The following is an 8,232-nucleotide window of genomic DNA, read 5'->3' on the forward strand; positions in this document are numbered from 1 at the left end:
TGCGTGGGGGCTGCCCACGCCACGGCTGGGCACGTCCCCCTCCCGCCTGCACCAATCCAGCCGGGCAGATCCCCGGCAGAAAACAGGAGCGGGGAGGCGGAAAAAAAAAAAAATTAAAAAAATAAATCAGGAAATCCATTGGAAGCCCGGCCAGGCTGTGGCCTCGTCCGTCTCCTCCCGCGCTCTCCCCGTATCCCAGCCCAGGCTCCGGAGCCTCGCAGCATCCCCGGCCCGGCTYGGTGGGTCCGTGCCCCCCGTGGGGTGCCCGGTGGCGGGGGTGGGGGGCTGCGCGGAGCCGGGGGTCCCTCCCCGGCTCGCCAGAGGCGAGTGGAGATGTTGGGAGGGGAGGAGGGACAATAGGTTATTGTGCTCTTATCTCTGGAGACCTGAGCTTGGGTGGGGGTTTGCATTGCGAAGCTCAAACCAGTGCAGCCAGTTTGTGGCCGTGGCCGTGGCTGGCCGGCCCTGGACGTGGGTGGACGGGCGGGAGTCATGGGCAGCGAGCTGGGCTGGAGGTGAGTGCTCGGAGCTCGCCGTGGGGCGCCCGGAGCCGYCGTGGGGCCGGGGGGACCCCGAGCGGAGCCCCCACCCCAAATGCTGCGGGGACGAGGCGGGGGCTGCACCGCCGCCTGGCTCCAGACGCTGCCCTCAATCTTTCGCTTGCCTGAGCACTGAAACGCACCTGAATTATTAAATCATGAGCCAAGCGAGGCTGACGCCCCCGCGCTCCGCCAGCCCCACCCCGCCGCGCCCCGGGGATCCCTCCCCGGCCCCGGGCTTCCCTCCCYGGCTGCCCCTTGGGGTGACCCTCCCCTCGGGAATCCCACCCGTGGGCTGGGGGCGGCTCTGGGGGGCTGCAGGTGCCCCCGGCATGCGGGGAGTGAAGGACCCTCCCTGAACGGTGGGCGCTGGGTGGGCTCGGAGGCCTCGCAAATTCCCCCCGGTGATTCCCCGTGGCTCGGATCCGCGGGGAAGGTGCCAGCTCCGGGATGGGGCAGGTGGAGCCGGGGAGCGCTCAGGGCGGGAGGCAGAGCTTCCCCATTCCTCCCCCGGCACCGCGCATTCCCCGCGGGGCGCGGGCTCCGGCCCCGTCCCACCCTCGCCGCCGGCGGAGCCGCGGGTGCCGCTCCCCGTCCGAGCCCCGGCTCCTTCCCTGCGTCCTCCCCGAGCTGAAAAAGCTCTGCCCGGCGCTGTGGAAGAGCTGCGAGCGCTGCAGGAAGCGAGGTTTGAGAAGGCGCAGGGTGTTTGTTGGGTGTTGGTTTCTTTTCTATTTTTTTTTTTTTTTTTTTTTTTTTTTTTTTCCGCTCGAGATGATGACGGAGGGAATTCCCTGCGCTGCCGGCTCGCCGCTCGCGTGCCGTGGGTCCGCAGCGCTTTCCCGGGGGATCTGTCACCGTCACCCGAGCCGGGAGCCGCCGARCCGGAGCCCACCGGGGCACAGGGCACAGGGCCGGGCAGGGCGGGGGCAGCACAAGGGTGGCACMGATCCTTGGGCAGGATGAGTAAGAGCAGGGAGGGACGGCTGCTCCTCTCCACTATTGTTCGGCGCTCGAAAGCGCCGGGGTGGAGCCGAGCCTGGAGTTTCCCCTTGTCCCCAAGCCCTGCGAGACGAGCCCGCTCCTTCCCCGCCTGCCCCCGGCTCCTTCCCCGCCTGCCCCCGACCCTTTCCCCCACTGTCCCCGGCTCCTTCCCCGCTCTCCTTCCCCGGCTCCTTCCCCGCCTGCTCCCCGCTCCTTCCCCGCTCTCAATCCCCGCCTGCCCCCCGCTCCTTCCCCGCTTTCCTTCTCCGCCCGCCCCTCGCCGGGGCCGCGGATTCTCCGCGCGATCCCCGCTCCTCTCTCGGGTTGTGGTGTTTTTTTCCTTTTCCTGTTTCTCCTCCCTGCTAGGCCACGAGCGGAGTTTTCCCGCAGTGTCCACCCGCGCGGGGACGGAGCCTGCGGGGATTTGGGGACACAAATCTCTGCGGTGCTGGTGGCGGGGGGAGGACTCGCTGCCGCCGCCCGCTTGCCGCTGCCCGGATCTGCTGGTCCCCGCGCAGGGCCCGGGGAAGGGCTGGCAGCTCCCGCTTCCTCCTCGCCCACGGCTCCTCCCCGCCGGGCACGGCTGCGCCGTGCTGGGAAAGGAACCGGCGGAAAACCTGGGGTGAAACCCCGAGGATCCCGCTCGGCTCCGGGACCGGATGGGCAGAGCAGGGACAGGGACACGGAGAGTCGGGAGGATGCTCGGGGTGGCCGTGGAGATGGGGAGTGACCGATGGCCAGTGTGACCACGGCAATGGGGAGTGACCGATGGCCAGTGTGACCACGACAATGGGATGCAGATCCTTGAATGAAGTGTGATGAGAGTGACCACGGCAATGGGGAGTGACCGATGGCCAGTGTGACCACGGCAATGGGGAGTGACCAGTGCTTGGTGTGACCATGGCAATGGGGAGTGACCGATGCTCGGTGTGACCACGACAATGGGATCCTTGAATGAAGTGACCAGTGATGAGAGTGATCACGACAATGGGATGCCGGCCCTTAGGCAGGAAATGACCAATGCTCAGCGTGACCATGGCAATGGGACACAGGTCCTTTGGGAAGTGACCACTGCTTGGTGTGACCATGGCCGTGGGAAGTGACCAACGCTCAGTGTGACCATGGCCATGGGATGCAGATCCTTTTTGGGAGGTGACCAAGTGCTCCATGGCCACCATGGCCATGGGAGATGACCGATTCTCGGTGTGACCATGGCCATGGGAAGTGACCAATGCTCGGTGTGACCATGGCCATGGGAAGTGACCACTGCTTGGAGTGACCATGGCCATGGGAGATGACAATGACAATGGGATGCAAAGCCTCAGATGGGAAGTGACCACTGCTCGGAGTGACCATGGCTGTGGGAGATGACCATGTCAATGGGATGCAAAGCCTCAGATGGGAAGTGACCACTGCTCAGTGTGACCATGGCCATGGGAGGTGACCAATGCTCAGAGTGACCATGGCCGTGGGCAGTGACCGATGCTGAGAGTGACACTGCGACAGGAACATGTTTTGGGGTGCACACCCAGCTTTGTGGTCCCTGGCAGCAGCCGGGTGACAGCAGCCGGGTGACAGCCACGTTCCCTGTCACCTTCCACCAGCGCCGAGGCCSAGCTAACGAGCTCTGCGACTTTGATGTTTTAATTAGCTGCTTTAGGCTTTAATGCACGGGGATAATAGAGTTTCCACGGACTTATAAACCCTGCCCCTCTGCCGGATCATTAGGAAAAGGGAAAAAAAGACACCGGRTGAGCCTGGGTAGGGGAAGGAGGGAAGGCTCGGGTGACACCCGCTGGGGTGTCACCCACCCGGCTGGTGACTCTTTTCCAAAYGCTAATTAAGCACCTTAAATCCTGGGAGAGCTCTCTGTGAGTAACAGCTGAGTTCGGAGTCGTCCTGCRTTTGTGAGCTTCGGGGAGGGGTCTCAGAGGCCGCTGGAATTGGGAATCGGGGCTGGAATCAGGAATTAGGGCCATGAGATTCCCTTTTGGGGCTGGAATCAGAAATCGGGGCTGTGGGATTCCCTTTTGGGGCTTGAATCGGGAATTTAGGCTGGAACCAGGAATTAGGGCCATGGGATTCCCTTTTGGGGCTGGAACAAGGAATCGGGTCTAGGATCAGGAATTGGGGCTGGAATCAGGAATAGGGCCGTGGGATTCCCTTTCGGGGCTGGCCCCGTTCCCTCCAGGGTGGCCAGGCCGCAGCTGGCCATGTGGCTAGTGAGGGACAGGGGGACCCTGGTGGGATGCTGAGGGATCCGGACAGTTCCCTGGGATTTCTGGGCTTTGGGATCATGGCATCGAGACCTAAACGGGGCCCTAAATGGCGACCAGGAGGGTGCAGGGGACACACAGTGGTGACACCAAATCCTGCAGCTCCCTAGCAAGGGCAGAGACATGGGAAGGACCATCCATCCCATCACCCGGTGCCACCGGGAGAGCTCCTGACCCCGGGAATTTGTCCCTTCCCCAAGTGGCCGTGGCAGCCCCAGGGGTCACACCGGTGTCCCCAACGCAGTGACCGGACCTGTCCCCTGCCACCCCCGCCCTCTGCGGCCACCCGGGGCCGGCTCCTGGCGAGTCCCCAGCGCGGGGAACTCCCGGCCAGGACGGCAGCGGCCAAGGGGAAGCTCGGGCCAAGTGTCCGCGTTTTTGTGCTGACGGGGAAACTTTTCCTTCGACGCTTCCACGGCAGGGATGAGTCGGCAGCCGGGCTGAGCCCAGCGGGGCGCCGGGGGCCAGGATCATTCCCGRTTTTCCCATTCCGAGCCCGATCCCGGTGTTTCCCTGCCGCCGAGGCAGCCGTGGGCTGTGGGAAGGAGCAGCTCGCCGCCGTGCCTGGGCAGAGCTCGGCGCGTAGGAGTCCCCACCCGGAAGAGTTTGTCCGGCGGGGACGGGGAGGGAGGAATCCGATCCCTCCTTTTCCCAGGCTGGGATCCCAGCGCTCTCGGCTCTCCGTGGCCTTGGCCGGCTCCCCTCTTTGCCGTGCCCCGCTCCGTCCCGCCGGGCAGCCGAGGGTCCCGCAGCAGCGATTCCCGACATCTCCTCTTTGTCTGCGGCTCGGAAAGGTCAGCCCTGCCTCGCTCCGTTCGGGAGCTGTAAATAATCCCGCTCCTCCAGCCGCGGGGCCGCTCCGGGGCTCAGCCCAGCATCCTCCTGCTGCTCCCTGAGCCGTGCCCGGGGAGGTGATGCCAGCCCGGGGGAGGGGGACACGGAGCGCGGGGGGCTCGGGGGGCGCTGGCCACGGGGGGAAAAGCGGCGTGTCCCATGCCAAGGACAAGAGYCGGGATGGCTGCTCCCGGCTCCTGCTTTCCCCGGGCTAAAAATAAGCCGCTGGCCCTCGCCGTGCTGCCTCTGCTCGGTTTGGGGGGGCTGGCGGTGGGCAGGGGGTTAGTCCAAGCGCCGGGGGCAGTGGCAGGGCCTGTGCGGGGTTGGAAATGACCTTTGCTCTTTGGGCATCGCGGCCACTGATCAGATTTTCAGCTCCGGGCTCGGATTTCGGGCAGAAGGTGTCTGATTTTCGGCGCCGTTTCCCGAGATGCTAATTCAGGACCCTGCGGCGGCAGCTGGAGCTTTACTGTGCCTTGGCCACCCCTCGCTGAGGCGGGAGGTGCCCGTGGTCCCCCGGAATGCCCTCGGTTTTTCGCTTCTCGCCTTTTGTTCCTGCTGGGGAGTGCTGATGCTTCGCCTCTCTGCGGCTTTTCCAGAGGCTCGGTGGCGCGGCCCTCGCGGAATTCCGGCTCCTCGCCTCCCTTCCCACCTTCTTTCCTGGCTTCTTAAAAAAAACCCCTAAAAATACCTAAAAATTAACAAAAAAATACCTAAAAATTAACTAAAAATACCTAAAAATAATCTAAAAATAATTTTAAAATAAAAAAAAAGTAACTGGAGGAGCGCTGCTGGTGGCACACCCCAGGGACCGGTGGGGAAGCTGGGGACACCGCGGGGACACCGGGATGAGCGAGGGGATGGCTCAGTCCTCCAGCACCRTCCCCTCTCATCCTCATCCCGTCGAAGCCCCCTCATTTTGGGGTGAGCCCCAGGGAAACGGGCTGGCTCCGAGCGGGATCCGCCGGCTGTTGGGATTCCCGCGGCACCTGCGCGGCTCAGCCCGGCCGCATCCCGATTCCCCGGCGTGACGGATCGCTGCAGCTGGTGCCGAGAGATTCCCGGAGCTCCCGGCACCGCCTCGGCCACGGGGACGCGCCTGGGGCTGACCCGAGCTGGGACAAACCGGTGCTCYGGCGTGAACCTGAGTTAAACATTATTCCTGCCTCTGGAGCGGGGATTAGCGCGAGGAGGGGGATTGCAGGGAAATGAGGGCAGGCTGGATTTGTGGCAGCTGGGAATGCCAGGCTGGCGCTGGAGAGGCCGGCGGGATGGGCCRGAGCGGGGCTGGAATCGCGCCTGGCCGCCGTGGCGGGGCGGGTGACGACCTCTGGAGCAGCAGAAAGCTGGGATGACAACCGGGATTTATCYGGCTGCTTTCACCCAGGGCTGAATCAGCTGCATGGGGCCGGCATCACAAACTCGGCCGGGCTGGGAGAAGCTGGGAAGCGTGGCTGGGATCTTTCCGGGGTGTCCCGCTGCGGACGTGGCTCTGAGTCACYGCATCCTGCCTGGGAAAGTTTTGGGTCCCCGCACTTTCCCTCAGAGCAGGGATGGTCCTGATGGTTTCCTTATGGGATTACTGCAGTGGTCATCCCTAGGGGGTGACCCACGTCTGTGGGGCTGGGGGTCACAAAACCCCATGTCCAGGCGGGAGCTGGGAGAGGGCGAAGCTCCACATCCTGCGTTTTCCAGCGTGACGGGTGCTGGCTATTTTTAGTTGTCGGAATGAAGCTCGCCTCAAACGCTGTCTTTTGAGGTTTCTCGGAGGGAGGAGGCCCTTGGAGTGGTGTCATTTCCCAAGCGAGGGATTGCTCGTTGATCTGACCCCAGCTGGACCGGMGAATAAACGAAGGGAAGGAGCAAATCCGCGGCTGGGCAGCGTCTCCTCCCCGCAGGGCTTGGCCCCAGGGTGTTTCCTGAGCCAGCAGATTTCCTGAGGGAGAAGGAGGAGAAGGAGAAAGCAGCAAACAGCCAAGCCCTGCGTGCATCCCCATGGGGGAAATCCATCTGGATAACCTCATCCTGCTATCTGACGTGCCCAGTGCCCCTGGGAGCCGGCCTGGGTGTTCCACGAGGTGTCAAATCTGTGGATTTCTCATCCCAGGGGCAGTTTGGGTTCACTGGTGTGTGCTGGGGCTCCCGGGGTGGTGGGAAAGGCTGGAGCCGTGGGCGGGGCGCTGAGATGCTGCTCCTCGTTTTTGGGAGGCTCATCCAGAGGGGGCTGTGCTGGTGTCTGGCTGATTGTCCAGGGCTGGTGCAGCCTCCGGCCAGGCCTAAACCTGTCCAGCTCCATGTCCACAGCCGAATTCTGCCGTGGCAGCTCCTGCCCAGCTGCCTCTCATCCTTCCATCCCTGTTCCCATCCGCCTCTCCCATTCCCGGCGCTGTTTTCCTGCTCTCCCCATCTCTGGACGTGCTCCGTGCCCGTCTCGCCTCGCTGGGCACCTGCTGGAGCATCCCACACGGGCAGCCGGGCATGGGAACAGCCCTTCCTCCTCCTCCTCCTCGTCCTCATCCYCGCTGCCRTCCCTCCCCGCAGCAGCCGGGTGTTTCCGTGCAGGTCAGCAGCCGGGGGATCCTCCGGCTCCTGCAGTCGGACGTGAAATGCATCGAATGCCGGGAAGATGCTGCAGACGGAGGTTCTGCAGCGCCGGCAGAGCGGGGACTCGGGGCTGTGCGTCCCCCGAGGGCCGGGGTGAGGAGGCTGGAAGTGTTTCCTGGTGCTTCCACAGAGGGGATTGTCCCTTTTCCCTCTGGAAGGGACAGTGAGGGAGCCTCCCTTCCTCCTCCCACTCCCCCGGACACAGCTGCCCGTGCAGCCCGGCCTTGTTGTGTCTCCATCTCGGGGACATCGCTGGGGTTTGTTCCCTCCCAGGGGGATCCTTTGGGTGCAGAATCGCTGGGAAGGAGCCCTCACTGTATTCCTGTGGATCCCTCTGCATTCCCATGGGATGCATTCCCACTGATCCCTCGCTGCATTCCCATGGATGCCTCTCTGTATTTCCTCAGATCCCTCGCTGCATTCCCGTGGATCTTTCTCTGTGTTCCCAGCTGATCCTTCTCTGTATTTCCTCATATCCCTCAATGCATTCCCACGGATCCCTCACTGTRTTCCTGCAAATCCYTCTCTGTATTCCCAGCYGATCCCTCTCTATTCCTGGCCCATCCCTCACTGTATTCCTGGCCCATCCCTCTCTGTTTTCCCATGGATCCTTCTCTGTGTTCCCACGGATCCCTCTCTGTATTCTGTGGATCCCTTACTGTGTTCCTATGGATCCTTCACTGTATTCCTGCAAATCCTTCTCTGTATTCCCACCCCTCTCTATTCCCGGCCCATCCCTCTCTGCGTTCCCGCAGATCCCTCTCTGTATTCCCGTGGATCCCTCGCTCCATTCCCATGGAACCCTCTCTCTATTCCTGCAGATGCCATACTCCATTCCCGTGTATCTCTATTCCCACGGATCCCTCTCTGTGTTCCCATGGATCCTGCTCTGCATTCACACGGATCCCTCTCTGTGTTCCCATCAATCCCTCTCTGTATTCCCATGGATCTCTCGCTGCATTCCTGCAGATTCCTCTCTGTATTCCCACAGATCCCTC

The 8,232-nt window shown here is 63.1% G+C and overlaps 1 long non-coding RNA gene across 1 annotated transcript; it reads left to right on the forward strand.

The window, feature by feature from the left end:
• Positions 1-3,760: 3,760 nt before the first annotated feature.
• On the forward strand, positions 3,761-5,288 carry LOC130587182 (uncharacterized). The gene is made up of 2 exons (XR_008966760.1): positions 3,761-4,590; positions 4,998-5,288. It is a non-coding gene; the product is annotated as an uncharacterized LOC130587182 (long non-coding RNA).
• The last annotated feature ends 2,944 nt before the right edge of the window (positions 5,289-8,232 follow it).

The sequence above is a fragment of the Malurus melanocephalus genome, unplaced genomic scaffold (genome assembly GCF_030028575.1).
Source record: "Malurus melanocephalus ecotype Western Australia unplaced genomic scaffold, MMel_1.1 scaffold_1608, whole genome shotgun sequence".
NCBI classification, from domain to species: domain Eukaryota; kingdom Metazoa; phylum Chordata; class Aves; order Passeriformes; family Maluridae; genus Malurus; species Malurus melanocephalus.